This window comes from Canis aureus, chromosome 26 (assembly GCF_053574225.1).
Source record: "Canis aureus isolate CA01 chromosome 26, VMU_Caureus_v.1.0, whole genome shotgun sequence".
NCBI classification, from domain to species: Eukaryota; Metazoa; Chordata; class Mammalia; order Carnivora; family Canidae; genus Canis; species Canis aureus.
Genome location: NC_135636.1, coordinates 24,653,036 through 24,666,192, shown reverse-complemented (window position 1 = coordinate 24,666,192; position 13,157 = coordinate 24,653,036). Strand labels below are relative to the sequence as shown.

The window sequence follows — 13,157 nt, the reverse complement described above, 5'->3', positions numbered from 1 at the left end:
GACTAGTCACTTGGTCATGTTCAGCTCATGGCTGGGTTCATCTGGAGGATCAAGAAGGTTTTATTGGGAAGACTGCAATGCTGAGCTCAACTGGGTCCCTATTTCTTTCATGAAGTCTCAGGGCCTCTCCAGGTTGTCTCTCCAGAAGAATGGTTTGACCTTTTCCATGGCAGCTCATGAATCCAAGAGGCCATGGTGAAAGCTGCCAATTTTTTTTTTTTTTTAAGGGTAAGGCTCAGATTTGGCAGAGCATCATTTCCACCATTATACTCTGTCTAAGAAGTCACAGGCCGGCCCAGATTCAAGAGGAGAAGAAGTAGACTCTGCCAAATAAACTCTTCCTCTTGGCAGAAGAAGGACCAAAGAATCAGGAGCCATTTTAATCACATGGTCCAAGATGGCTGCTTGAGACCCAGTCATCACATCTCAAATTCTAACCAGCAAAAAGAGAAAGAGAAAAGTAAGGTACATACTCTCCCTTTTAAGACATTTTCCAGAAGCCACTCTAAACATTTCTCTTTGGTAAGAACTCACATGGCCATACTAGGATATGGGAAGGAAGCAAGGAAGAGTAATCTTCATTCCAGGCTGCCATGTGCCTGTTGAAATTAGTGATTCGATTAACTAGGGAAGAAGAGCGTGAATACTGAGGAAAAACCGGAAATCTGCTGTACTGTTGGACTTTTTGCTGGCAACAGCCATACATATTGTTTCTTTCTTTCCTTTAAGATTTATTTATATATTTGAGAGAGCGCGCGCGAATGAGCAGGGGAAGAGGAGAAGGGGCAGAGGCAGAGGGAGAGAGAGATTCCATAAGCAGACCCCCCACCGAGAGTGGAGCCTGATGTGGGCCTCGATCCCAGCACCCCGAGTTCATGACCTGAACTGAAACCAAGTTGGCCACTTAACGGACTGAGCCACCCAGGTGCCCCTAACCAAATACATTCTTAAAGGGCATGTTTCAATTCCAATCTTGCCTCTCCTGACACATCCTCCACACTACCACCAAAATAACCTTTCCTTTTTAATTATTGTTTTATGTTCCTAAAAGGTAAATCTTTTAATCATCCCCATGCCAACAGCAAGTTCTGAAGGTTTTTTGTGTGGGGACTGTGGGGAGGATCTTAATGCCTAAAATAACAATAAAAGCATTGGTCATACACCAGGCACTTTACCAAGCACCAGATGAACATATCTTACTCTGTCCTCATAGTAACTAGATGAGAAAGGATCATACATGAGGAAACAAGAGCTCAGAGAGGTTAGGTGGCTTGTCCCAGGCTACACAGTGAATAGGTACAAGGTGGAGATTCAAATCCTTGTCTGTCAGATTCCAAGGACGTACTGAAGCACCCACACATGTGAAACCCAGGGACCATTTACTGGTAACCACTCTGGAACATGGACATGGCCCATGGTTGGAGTGGAAGTGTTAGAAGAGGCCTACATGAGCACGGACCTGCAGATGCCCCCATGTCCCTGCAATCCTTGGTCGGAGGTCAGGCAGGCACAGTCCATGATATCAAGCTGGCACCAGGAATTCATGTCATTCCCATTTCCTTTATACCCGGAATGAACCCCAGACCACGAGCAGGAGACTGTAGAATTGGCTACCTTGCTAAGCTATGGTCAGTGACTTCCAGCCTCTCTGGGCCCAAAATACAACGAGGTGCCTTCCAGCTCTGAGGTTCTCTATTCTAACCCCAGGATCTTCTTGCCTTTACCTCACCCTGTTCCAGAACATCCAGTGGCTTCCACACCCTCTTGGCTTCAGCTTTGCCGTGAGGGGGAGGTAGAGGGCTCAGGGAGAGTACAGGAAGGGAAAGAGACAGACAAACCCAGGTTCAAATCCTGATTCCATCCTTTCTGGGAGTCTCAGTCTTTGCATCTGTCAAATGGGAGGAATAATCCCTCCTCTGCTGACTTAAACAGGTGCTGAGGACCACACAGGACAAGGGATAGGACTGGTCTTTGCAGAACAGAACTGGTGAGGCATGCAGAACCCACTTGGGCAGATTGCATTGTCTCCCTGTGGGGAGCAGGGAGAGCTTGGGGAGGGATGAGGGCAGGGGCAGGCGGAGTGCTGCTTCTGCTGGAGGACTCCTACCCACAACCTCATAGAGGAAGTGGCCCACAGTGGGCAATTACACATAGAGGCCCTGTCAAGGGATGTGGTGATCCAGAGCAGTGGTTCTGAAGCCAGCCAAACCTGTGTTGGAATCGCAGCTCTACCCCCCTCCACTAGCTGCGGGACCCCTGGACAAGTCATAACTCCTCTGTACCTCCATTTTCACATCTATACAGTGGGATTAACCAGAGCATCTATTGCATTGGCATTTTGGAAGAATAGAGTGAGAACGTGCCCTTAGAACACTTAAGTGCAGATGACCTGTCCAACCAGCCGTAATGACAACAGTGATCACATTTTTAATTACATTTTTGAAAAAGCACTAATTAAATATGTCCTAGAGGTGTTTCATTGACTAGCTTGGTACTCCTCACTGCAACGCTAAGATGTAGTTAACGTGATTAATTCCCCATTTAAAAATGTAGAGATGTAGGTGCGGTTAGGTGGAAAGCTGCCCAAGGTGACCCACCTTAAGTGTTGAAGGCAGGCTTTGAACCTGAACCCAAGCTATCTGATCCAGAGTCCACCTTAATCGATAGGCCATGCTCATGTTAGTACTATTGGCGTTATTATTGTTGCCCTTATATTAGGTACACACCAAATATACTTGGCAGTATATTTGGCCAATTATATCAGTATACTGGCCAATATATCAGTTAAAAAATACAACAGTTGATTGGAGCAGGTGAAGTCACCTGACCCAAAGGTTGCTGAGAGATGGGCTGGCCAGCAGCAGCCAATGACATAGCCTATGGCCACAGCTCCACCCAGCGTGGCTGAGCTCAGTTAACTAATCAGCACCAACCAGAGCTGCCAGTTTGGGTTGGGATCCAGGAGGGTTGGGTCAAATGAACAGAAGCTGGAAGACCGGGCAAGATCAGTTAACCTGAGAGTTTCTGCCTTTTCATCCCAAATGAATCTATATCAGCTCATCTTTAACCTTAGGGTAAATGCTAAAAATGGGAAGTGGCAAATGGAGATGGACAGTAACTCCATCCAGAGGAGGCCAGGAGACACAGCCTGGCCCAGTGCCTGGTACACCAGAAGCCTAAGTCAGTCCTTGGTCCACTTCCATATCTATGATCAGATGCTCACACACCATCTGGTGGGGAGGGGGACGCCAGGCCAGGCCTCTCCCCTGCACCCCAGGTTCCTATGTCCAGTGGATGGCTCGATATCTGCATTTGGTGTTGCCCACGCATCTCAATTTTAACCTGTTCCAAACAGAACTTCCCACCATGCCTCCCAAACCCATCCCTTCTGCAGGATTTCCATTTCAGGAAATGCCAAACTTCCACTTCTAGTTGCTGAGATTAAACATCTTGGCGTCATCCCTGACCCCTCTCCTGGTCTTATACTCCAACATTCCTTGAGCCAACAAATCCCACTGGCTCTTCCTTTCAAACATTTCCAGCAACTGACCACCTCTGAGTACAACCACCACGCCCACTGAGGTCTAGGTCGCCATCCTCTGCCCCTTGGGATGACCTCAGTAGCCTTCTCCAGCTTCTGTGCTTAGCAGCCAGAGGGGTTCTGTTAAAACAAAAGCAAATCTGCCAGTCCCCTTGCTCAAAACCCACTGATGGCTTCTCTTCTCACTGAGGAAAAACAGAGGTCTTTACAAAGGTCTTCAAGGTCTTACACTCTGGCCTGACCAGTTTCTCATATGCACTTGCCTCCCTGACCTCACCTGCCAGCCATGTGCCTCGCTCTCCCTCCGCTCCAGCCACACAGGGAGGGTGCTTCATGTTCTTGGAAGGAACATTCTCACCCCTGGGCCTTTGCGCTTGCTGTTCCCTCTGCCCAGAGTGTTCCTCCCTCATGGGTCCCCTCACCTTGGTTGGGTCACCTTGGCAGAGAAGCCTTCCCTGGGCACCTTACTAACGATTGTCACCCCCACGCCCACCCGCCCCGTCTACTTCCCCGATTTATTTTTTTCGGTAGCATGAGTGCTCTAAATCACAATCTGACTTGCTATTGCCTATATCTTGCACTAGGCTGGGTGAGCTGCGTGTGGGGAAGCACTATTATCCACCAGGTTTACTGTGAACCCACAATTTAGAACCAACACCTGGCAGGTAGCTGGTGGTCTGTGAATCTCTGCTGGATGAACAAAGAAGCACACAAATGAGGACTTCCTGGAGACGTCCTGGCCCCGCTGCCACCTTCTGGGTATTCCCAGGCTACTTGCTCACCTCCTTGATCCTGCCAGGGGTAAGCCCCAGGGCCCTGGCCCAAACAGGAGAACCAAGGAGACCAGTCATGGAGGAATTAGTACAAATAAGTGGTGATCTCTTTTTAAATATAACTTTATTTTCTGCCTTTAATACAAAAGTCCCGTGCCGCAGCTGTTGGCTCTCCTTCCTGTCAAATCACATTTTACCCTGAGAGCTCGGCGCTGGTGCTGTGTATTCCAGCCAAGGATCTGCGGTCACGGAATCACTGGTGAGCCAGCCGTGTGGGCTTTACAGGGGGTTCCCAGGGAAGCCGGGGACACATCGCCTCCCTATGGCACCTACCTCAAACCCCCTCATTCAGGAGGGGACTCCACATTGCTGACTGATGAGGCTGGTAACGGGTAATGGCATCTTTGTGCGAGTCTCTCCACTCTTCTGTAAGTTTGAAAGTTTCCTTTTAAAAAAAAAAAATGTTTTCTCTGAAGTTCCTTCTGTCCAACACATTCCCAGAGGACTTCCTATCGCCCTTCCCTCTCCACCATCACCACCCACAACTTCTCTCTTCCCCTCCCCTCTGGTTTGACAAGAGATCAGTTCGGCTCCACTTACCAGCAGCATGTTGGCATGCTGGAGTCATCTGAGGACACTTAGAAACCTTTGGTGCCCTCTTGCTTCCCCACTTCCCAAGATTTGGAACCAAATGGTCTGGTGTGAAGGTGCTGGGCACGGGGTGTAGTAAATGCTCCCCAGCCAATTCTGAGTTGAGCAACTGTCTTGTCAACCAAGACTAATCCCTGATTTTTTTCCCCCTGCAGCCAGGGGCCTCCTGTTAACAGGGCCCAGCTTTCTTGGAAGGCATTTTAGCAACACCTTTTGTCACCTGAGCCCATCCCTAGGGTCCCACCACAACTCACTTAGAGTTCTTTCTTTCAAACCCAAACAATGTACTTCATTTACCACCAGGGTGCCTGGTGGATGACGTTCTTTCCATTACCTTATGCAACACGGGTTCACTGTCACCATTTGGAAAGCACACAGAGGCACACAGGAGCCGACCACAACTCCTCTTTGGCCCTGTAATTCCTGAACAGAAAGGATCCGTTGTCACCCAGTCACTTTAAGGGAACAGCTAAAAAACACATTCAAAGGGCCCTGATGATAATGAGTATGCTAATGTGATTTCCATTGGGTGCCCACGTTACCTCCAAAAACGCTGTCTGACCTTCCTTATGGATTCAAAGCTTCCATTGAAGTCAACGGGGGATTTGGGTTTAAATAACATCAAAGTTTGCACTTAAAGGGGTGAAACTGGGGAGTCGTGAATTAAGGGTGAGTTTCACATTGGCCCTGACACTGCTGACCTTGAGGGGGAAATGCATGCCCTGGTAGGTTGTGAGTGAAGCTTCTGGCCCGGCAGCTGTTGCCTTTGGGGGAACTGAGCCAGCAAGTGGTGAAGGGTGAACGGGGGTCCCTTTTACATGACCAATGAGCTTGGGAGGCCTGAGTTCAAATCTCAGCTCTCTACTAGTTAGCCAAATGACCTTGGGCAAGGCAAACCATTTCTCTGATTGAGGCACAGTGTCTGTAAAATGACATGGATGAAACAAACTTGGCAGAGTTGCTTTCAAGATTAAAGAAGTATGTATGAGGAAGGAGGCAGGAAAGTGGAAGACATGTTGGAACTCTCCATCCTCCCACCCAATTGGAGGCACAGCAGCGGGTAGGGAGCACAGCGTCCCACCTTCCAGCCCTTCCTTCCTTCATTCAGTGTATATTTATGAGGTGCTTCCTGGGTACGCGGCACTGTTTGGGTGCTGGGGAGTCAGCTATGAACAAAACAGATGACCTCTGCTCTCCTTGGAGCCACTATCCCAGTGGGGGAGACAGACACCAAACACGGGAACAGAAATTATCCATAAGTGGTGACAAGTGCTACGGAAAAGGAAGAGAAAAGTTCTTATGAAAGGTGCAGAGCTTTAAAATCAGACAGACCCAAATTCAAATCCCAGCTCACCCCTTGCTGGGTGTGTGACTCTTGGGAGAGTAATTTTATCTCTCTTACAATCTTTTCATATGTTCAGTAAGATCCGTTGATCATTCATCCACCCATTGAACAAATATTTATAGGATTCCATCTTGAGTCAGGCATTCTTCTGCATGTTGGGGAGCTGGCAATGGATAAAACAGACAAAAATCCTTGCCCTTGGAAGCTTAAGCTCTGGAGGAAAAAAAGATGTGGGACCAATATATACATTTCAGGTGATGGAGGAAAAGCAAGCAAGGCAAGGGGGTGTAGAATGATGGAGAAGGGTGCCTTTTGATGTAGGGTGGTCAGGGAAGGACTCTGGGGAGGCAACATTTAAGCTGAGGCCTGAGGGTCTTGGGGGAATTGGCCCCGTGGGCATCTGGAAGAAGAGCTTCCCCAGCCAGGGGAGAAAGCAAGCAAAGGTCCTGAGGTAGGTAGGTAGGACAGAGCATGACTGTTGGGAGGATTAGAGAAGCAGAAACAAGGCATGTGGAGCAACTGGCACAGCTCCTGGCTCTAAGCTGGAGCTCAATACACAGTGGTCATTATTTGCACCTCTTTCATGGCAAGTGGGGGATAAGTCACTTTCCACTATCCTAAATGTTCTGGGGGGTTCTGTAGATTGGTGATCTTTTAATTCACTCTTCTCTTGTTCTCTGAGTGAGAACCAGCAAGCCCCACTCCTCAGCGCGCCTCTGTCTCCAGTCCCAGCCGACAGGGATGGTGGCCATGTGGTAGTGGCACTGGAGGGAGGGGGTGTGTGATGAATGATGGCCCTTAAACAATAATGCCTGCGTCTTGAATCTCTTTCCTCTGCACAGCCTCACAAACGAGGCGCCCTGGAAATGCTGCGCCCGTCGCCAAGATGCGCCTCCATCTGGGGTGGAAGGCAACATCTGCTAAACAGCTGCATCTTATTTGAGGGCTGGTACTTAATTAAATTACTCCGCTCCGGTAGGGGCAGGCAGAGCCGAGCTGGAAGGGGCAGGCCCAAAGCACAAGCGTGTATTCCACTCCTCCCCAAGTTGGCCCAAACTCCTTTCCTGGGGCACCCCTCCGCATGCCCATTTGTCGATCCCACCGACCTGGACATCCACACATTTGCAGGATCCCATGCTCACCCCTGCTACCTCCTCGCCTTCACTCAGGCTGACCCTCCTGCCTGTCCAGCTCCTCCGTGACCTTCCAACTACTCAAACATCAACATCTCCTCCAGAGGCCTTTTCCAATGTCCCAGACTCAGTGACTCACCTCCCATGAGCTCGTGCAGTACTTTGTATTGGAGCATTTCGTACCGTTACATTGCGATGTCACAGCCCCTGCCATTCTGTGAGGTCCTTGTGGTATAAACCAAGTTTAATTCATCTTTATAATCCCAGCATTGTGCCCGACTCCCCGTAGACACTTAAGTATTTGGTTAATAAGTGGATGGCTGGGGATCCCAGTGGCTCAGTAGGTTGAGCGTCTGCCTTCAGCTCAGGTCAGGATCCTGGGATCCTTGGATCAAGCCCCCACGTCAGGCTCCTGGCTCAGCAGTAAGTCTGCTTCTCCCTCTCCCTCTGCCCGTCCCACTTCACCACTTGTGTTCTTTCTTGCTCTCTCAAATAAATAAATAATTTTTTTAAAAAAATGTGGATGGATGAAGGGGTGGAGGAAGGGAGGAAAGAAAGAAGGGATTGGTGAACAGATGGATGCCACTTTAATGCCACTGCTACTAGGTAGATCCAAGCTGCAACCATTTCTTATAGGGACAAACACCACCGTCCCTTATTGGCCTTCCAGGTTCCACTTGTGCCCCCAATAGTCCATTGTACTTAAAGCACTCAGAATCTTTTAAATATGAACTTATATTACATCACTCACTATTTAAAACCTTCCAGTAGCTTCTACCTTCCTAACCCTCGCCTATAAACCCCTGTAGGATCCAGCCCCTTCCTGACCTTCTGATCTCATCTTATTGTCCTGCACTCTGACTACTTTGGGAACCAGCTAGGCTTCCTCACCGCAGGCCCTTTGAATCAGCTGTTCTCTTTACCTGAGACTGTCCTCCCTTGGCTGTTTGTGAACCTGGCATCCTCTTAGTCCTCAGGTGCACCTCTAATGCCACTTCCTCAGAGAGGCCTTTCTTTACCCCTCCTGCCAGTCCAAATATCCACCATCTTGACCCCCAAAGGCAAAGGGGGCCTGAGCCAGCCATCCAGAGGTTTTGGCTGCTGAAATCCAATGGGGTCCCAGAGCATGAGCCTCACTTGGGGTGGTGGTACACATGTCCCCCCAGGGGGCTAGCCATAAGCCACCCCTTCACCCAGGGACTCACTCCTCCTCTCCATCAACTGATGATCCCTCATGAATGGGCTTGTCTGGAACTGCTGCAATTAAACCATCGGAGCAACATTGGACCATTTGTTTACTATGGCACTTAGAGCTGGAATGGCTTGTTGTTTTGACGGTTTCTATTTTCAGCTCCATTTCCTGGGGGTAGCGGGGAGAGGGTAGGCAATGAATCCTGGTCTATTCAAGCAAAAAGATGCTTCAGTGAATCCTAACATTTCAGAGTCACAAAATTCTAGAATCATTTTCATGGAATGTGAGAAGAGTAAAAAAAACTGTCGTTTTCATTAGAGGTTCTTAGATTCATGGAATTCTAGAATCTTATACAACAGAGATTAGTATCGTAGTGTCAAATCAGTTTAGTCTCAAAGCCTCAGAGGGATGGACTCTCAGAGATCCTCTCACTGAGTTGAGTTCTCTGATCCCGAGTCACGCTTCAGAAGACCTTCTCTGATGACCTTACCTGCAATGCGTGCCCGTGTACACCCACTCTCTGTCACTCTATTGTTTTACTCGGCTTCATTTTTCTTTCCCAGCACTGCTCACCGCCTGACATCTGATGCAATTCTCTGCTTATTTGCTTATTGCCTGTCTCCCCCACACGTTGGATTGAGGTCAAGAACTGTGCTTTGTTCATAGCCTAGAAAGTACTTCGAAAATAGTGCCTGGCATGCCACAAAGATTTAAAAATAAATAAATAAAAGTTCGTTCATCCAACAAATATTTATGGAGTGCCCACTTCATTTTGGCCCCTCGGAGAAAATCATGTTCCAGGACAGAAGGTGGGTCTGCTTGCAAGCCAGATCCAATTGGTAGTGATACCCTGAGCCATGTGTTGAAAGGATTCTCAGGGCTCATCCAAGCTCCGTGGGGGAGGGCGATCGATCAGAGATGTCTGGCACGGACCCAGCGATGGAGAGGCAGCCTCTCTCCTCTGGCCTCTTATCTTACACTTAACAAATTGAGAGTGGGAGGGGGCACCAGGGCCGGCCAGCTTGGGGGTGCTGCTGCAGTGGGTTCTCCGGGGCTGGCACCTGAGCCTGAGTCTCTGGGGGGGCCAGAAGTTTCATGCACTGCCCCCTCACCCAGGCTTTTCGGCTTTCCCTCTACCCAGGCCTTCCCAGGTGTGAGGGGCTATTGGAGTGCCTGGCCTTGAACCCCAGCTTGGGAACCCAGTTCTGGAACACTGCCTGAACACACAAGCCAGTTATTTTTAAAAATCCAAAAAGAAAAGGAAGAAAGAGCAAACTCACTGCTTCGGTCTGCGCACCAGGCCCAGCTGAGAGAATAGAGGCTTGAAAGGAACAAAGAATTTCCTCAAACACAGCAGATCAAGGGCTTGGCTTATGTGGTAACCGGTGACCGACCACCGCGCTTTGTGACTGAGCCTTCAGAAGGCCCCGGATCCTGCTGCAGTCTGTGGGGGAAGGGGAGCAGGGAACACCCTTCCCACCCCCACCCCACCCCAGGGCAGGCTGCTCACAATGCTGGACTTCCAGGACTGTGAGCGTGAGGTCTCAATGGCCCTGCCAGAGCCTGTAGGCTGACACCCTGGGTCAGACGGACAGGCTGAAGCCCTGGAAGGGCTCCGGGTCACACGGGAGCCAGGGGCCAGTGTACTTCCCTTCTTACCAAGTCCCCCTTCAGGGAGGCGGAGACCAGTCAGGTGAATCTGAGCCCCCCCCTTACCTTGTGTACCCATCAGGGCTGCCTGGGAAAGTCTTCTCAGAATCTCTCCCAGCCATGAAAACTTCCTGTTCCCTTCCCTCCACAGATTTCCCCTTTTGGGGTGCCCAAGGGGTAGGGGTTTTACCCCTAGGTCTCCAGCACCAGTCAGTTTTGAGATTACAGAAGATTGTGGTTGAACTTTAGACTCCAAGATGGATGATGTCACGGATTCCTGCCAGGTGGCCATCCTGGCCCCATCCCGAGGACTTCACAGGGGGTGCCTCATGGGTGGCCCCACAATCCTGTAATTAAGTATCACCATCCCCATTCTGCAGATGAGAAAACCAAGGTTCCCAAGACTGAAAACCAGGCTTCAGGTGAAACGGCAGTGATTGACAGAGCTGCTGCTTGAACTCAGGTCCACCTGCCTCCTAAGCCCAGCTCCTGTTGACGTATGCCCTCTGCCCCATCCCTCCCTGTGGGTCAAAGGTCACGGCAATGCTTGACTAGAGTCCTGGGATTGAGGCAGATGCGGAGGGCCCAAGCTGGGGATGAGGAGCTTCCCTCCATTTGATGCCAACCTACACATGAGCTGGACTTCAGCCTGAGGGTGGCACAGGCCCAGGTGGTCTCCCTGTGACCCCCGCCCCACAACACCTGTGTGTCACTGACTCGCTGTGTCTCTTCCCCATGGGTCTTTTCTACCCGACCCGTCAGGCAGTGTGGACTCCATTCTGCGGGCCTCTGGCCTCATGGCCTCCTCTGACCCTCCCGGTGTCTCTGCTTCTGTGTCTACCCTGCATCTGAGTGTGGCCTTCTGCCTCCACATTCTGGATCTGGGTCTTCCCTAATCTTCCACCCGAGCTCTATGCCTCTCTCTCATCAGCCCTCTCTGCGGGTGTAACACGCCTCTCCTGTTCTCCCCAGAGCTGTTTCTCTCTCACTCTCTCCATCTCTGCCTGCCTCCATCTCTGCAGCACTCCTTCCCTCCTCCCTCTCTTCCTGATCGGCTCTCCCTCTCTCATACCACAACACACTGACACGAAATATTGCAGCAAATCCCAGTGTAGTGGTAGGGGGACAAGAAAGGATTGGTCAGGGATACTCCAAAAGGTGGACTTGGTGGGGCAGGGTCATGCAAAAGGGAACTGAGCCAGCCTTCTCTCTTCTTCCTTGGAAATGACTGGCTGCTTTCCTGGGAGGCAGACAAGAAAGTCCCTGAATAGGGATTTAAAGCACTAAGCTCTGATTCCTTCTTTTTAATATTTATAAAGAGAGAAAGGGGATAATTTCAGGAAGATCATTTCAAGGCGAAAACCCACATATTTTCAATAGAATTATTCCAAAAGCCCCTTTCCGGCTCATTGGAGTGTATAATTTTGTAAGTTAAAGACACGAGGCCTGGTTTCCAAGTTCCCTAAAATGACGCAGCTAAGCAAGGGCCAGAAAGGAAGTGTAAGATGAGAAGTGGGGTGGCAACAGAGAGGGACAGGCTGGTTCCAGGGTCAGACAGGCCACATGGGGGCCAAGGGACAGCAGTAGACAGCAACCTGCCTGACCCTTCTCTCATTTGCACCTGTTCCACAACAAACCATCCAAACTCAAGGTATGACCATTGTCACATACTTGGCCCTAATCCTGAGACACCCCTCCCCTGGGTCCAGACCTACAGAGCCAACTGCCCAGGCAGAGGCCTCACAGGCTCCTTGAGCTGGATGTGCCCAGAGTGGTCACAATCTTCCTTCTTACATCTCTGCTGTCCTTGGCCTTCTTCTCAGCTGTCCAGGTGCTGAGCTGGCAGTCTGGGAGTCCTCGATGGGTCCTCCCTCACCCCTGCCACCTTTAGGCGGTTGTCAAGCCTGTTGACCACCTCATATGTCTGGAATCTTCCTCCATCCACACTCTCTCATTGGCTAACCTTGGGCCTCAGCATCCCTGGCCTAGACCACTGTCCTGGCTCTAGGTTGAAGGAACGGCCACAAGACCATGTAGAGGTGGAGAGCAATCTTCTGGAAGACCAGCTCTAATGATGGTCCTCCCTTCCTCGGAAATAGTCCTCCCCACCACCTCCAGGATGCAGACCAAACTCCCCCACTCTGGCCTCCACGATCCAGCCACAATCCAACAACTTGATTTCCTTATGCTCACCTTCCCACCACGAACTCTTCACTGTGGCCCAACATGAGCCACTCTTTTCTGTCTACCCAAAAGGAATAAGAAATAAAGGTTTTCCCACCTCCAGGCCTTGGCTGAACCTCCTCCCTTCCCCTGGAATGCCATCCTGCTGTCTTGGCATATGTAGCTCCTACCTCCTCTCAAGGTCCCTCTCAAGTGACACCCATCTGTGAGGCACGGAGGTAATTGCTCATTGTCCTTCTTAATGTGGGTTCTTTTTCTTTCTCTTTGACCTGTGACATGTCACTTTGAACATGAGATCGGCCGTGAGGCCTGAGAGCAGGTGAATGAACTCCGTGGCTAAGACATTTTCTCACACCAAACCAAGCTGGATTCTGTGGTTCTGGGTGGGTTCCGAAAGTTGTTGGCAGGGTCCCCCGCTAATAACTATGGTTGTCACAGTAATGAGCAATGTCATGGCAAAGATCAATTGCTGAGCTTGTACGGTAAGCCAGACACCTACTTAGTGCTTTGTGCACACGACCTCACGTAGTTCATGATGACCCAATATTGCGGGGGTATTATCGTCTCAGTGGCACACACGAGGAAATGGAGGCCCAAACAGGGGCTACAACCCGTCTAACATCCCACTGTGAGTCAGAAGGTCGGGACTCTGGTGAGGCCAGCCCAACTCTGGAATCTTTTTTTTTTT

General features: G+C 50.1%; 2 long non-coding RNA genes across 7 annotated transcripts in view; one reads left to right on the top strand and one right to left on the bottom strand.

Moving 5' to 3' along the window:
• LOC144298071 (uncharacterized) overlaps positions 1-13,157 on the bottom strand; it is a 93,374-nt gene that overhangs the window by 8,870 nt on the left and 71,347 nt on the right. For all 6 annotated transcript variants that reach the window (XR_013365047.1, XR_013365050.1, XR_013365045.1 and 3 more), the window contains 2 exons: positions 5,300-5,388; positions 4,648-4,759 (listed from right to left, as the gene is read on the bottom strand). This is a non-coding gene — a long non-coding RNA (uncharacterized LOC144298071). The remainder of the gene's footprint in view (positions 1-4,647; positions 4,760-5,299; positions 5,389-13,157) is intronic.
• Positions 1-13,157, top strand: part of LOC144298072 (uncharacterized) — a 76,938-nt gene that overhangs the window by 3,206 nt on the left and 60,575 nt on the right. The gene's annotated exons all lie outside the window — the stretch shown is intronic.